Here is a 2,340-nt window from a genome sequence, read left to right on the forward strand (position 1 = left end):
AATTATTAAGAGTCTGTTCTTTCATATTTATGAATACATTTTACCACATTGCAGTTGTTTTTTAATGAAAACTCAACCTATCATTCTTTTTGAGTTCTACACATGTGACAATACCTTATTTACACCAGGATGTTAATAAAATCAATGCTGGCTATTCTCAGAATAAAGTACTTATATCCACAGTTTCAAGTTGTATAAGTCAAATGGTGTCCACTTTATGGTCTTCTCAAAACATTAAAATTAATGTTCTGGATGCTCAGAATGCATCTGAGCTCATCTAGAAAGCGTTGGCTTCTAACCCAGCCTTTGGGCTTCGGCCCTGCGGGTCTCACACTTTGTCCCCCCCAATTACTAGTTCTAAATTGCGCGCTTGATTTCAGTTCTGATATGTTCATTTAATAAATTATTTTTACACACCAGTGGCATAAAACGCTGTTCTTACTCAAGTTTTGTTAGTGAGATGATGTTTTTAGGTAGAGGGATGTAATTGTCAGGTAGCCTATTGATGGGAGAAACAGGGTGCTCTTCCCAATTCTGTACATCACACTGGCTGGTCCCTAACTTTAAACTAGTCATTCTTAATTATTTAAGAAAAATAAGCATGGATAGCTGGAGTGGGGTGACTTCACCTGCGGCGTGTTCACAGTGGGGTGACTTTACTCGCTATCATTGCTTACACAGGGTAGCTGGGATGGACTTGCTGGTTCATAGTGAAGTCACCCCACTGCAAACTCATCCCAGGTAAAGTCACCCCACTCTAATAACACAATATTTCAATTCTGATATGTTCACTTCATATAAGAAATTATTTACCAATGGCATAATACACTGTTCTTACTGTAATTTCTCTCAGTACTTTATGTAATATACTGCCCCTTACAAAGAACCAAATCGACATATTCCTCAGTTTGAATTTATTGAAAGTCACATTGAAACCAGGCCCGGGTCCCCACAGATGGACTCCATCTTGTGAAGAACTAGAACATGACTGGCACAACACTTTTATACAATGTGGGTGTTACAGTGGGTGTGTTCTAGTCCCACAATCCTAATCTTACTGGCACTCACAGACAGGGGGAGCCATCCCTTTATCTGAAACTTATGTATGGAAGAGAAACTTAACTCTTATGTTGAACCCTTAAACTGGGTTTCAGGCACTTCCAAACAGATAACAAAAGCACTTGATAACTAACATAAAATCAGGAATTAGCACAGATATGATCTAACATTACTCAGGTTTTGTGAGGGAGGTCATGTTTTAAGGTAGAGGAATGCAATTGTCAGGTAAAAAGCCCATTGATCGGAGAAGCAGGGCACACTGCCCAGTTCAGTACATCGCACTTGTAGGTCCCTATCTTTAAACTAGTCATTCTTAATTATTAAAAAAAAAGAAAAAATAAGCATGGGTAGCTGGAATAGGGTGACTTCACCTGGACTGGGGTAACTTCACCTGGGGCATGTCGTCAGTGGGGTGACTTCACTTGCTACCATTGCTTACACAGGCTAGTTGGGATGGACTCGCTCATTCACAGCGACAGTGAAGCCATCCCACTGCAAACTCACCCCAGGTGAAGTCACCCCAGTCCAGGTGAAGTCACCCCAGTGCAGGTGAAGTCACCCCAGTCCAGGTGAAGTCACCCCAGTGCAGGTGAAGTCACCCCACTCTAGTAACACAATATTTCAATTCTGATATGTTCATGTAATAAATTATTTATACACACCAGTGGCATAATACACTTAGTGAGATGATGTTTTAAAGTCAGGGAATGTAATTATCAGGTAAAAAGACCATTGATGGGAGAAGCAGGGAGCACTGCCCAATTCCATACATCACACTGGCAGGTCCCTAAACTAGTCATTCTTAATTATTAAAAAAAAAAAATAAATAACCGTGGATAACTGGAGTTGGGTGACTTCATCTGGACTGGGGTGACTTCACCTGGGGCGAGTTTGCAGTGGGGTGACTCAGCTGCTACCAGACTCGCTCATCTGCATTTTCACTGTAAAAAGCACTACACTGTTAAAAGTGCAAGGTGAGGCCAATGTAGAACATGGTTTCTTTTCTGATCAGGAAAAAAAAAACACCTAAAATCTAGACGAGAGAGGAAAAGAGAAAATCGATGAGGGGATGCAGACGTCACTATTTAATCGTCATCACACCGTTGTCCATAAGGTGGCAGTAATTTATCTGGAGGCTGTTTTCTATCCTGTAGCAATAAACAAAGGGGGAGAAGAAGAAGTGGCGCTATTACAGCGTCTGCCATTTTGATAAGAGGCACTTTTTGTACGCTGAGTTCACTAAGATAATATTTTGAGGTGGGGGTGGAAAATTAAGACAAG

The sequence above is a fragment of the Thalassophryne amazonica genome, chromosome 16, assembly GCF_902500255.1.
Source record: "Thalassophryne amazonica chromosome 16, fThaAma1.1, whole genome shotgun sequence".
NCBI lineage: Eukaryota > Metazoa > Chordata > Actinopteri > Batrachoidiformes > Batrachoididae > Thalassophryne > Thalassophryne amazonica.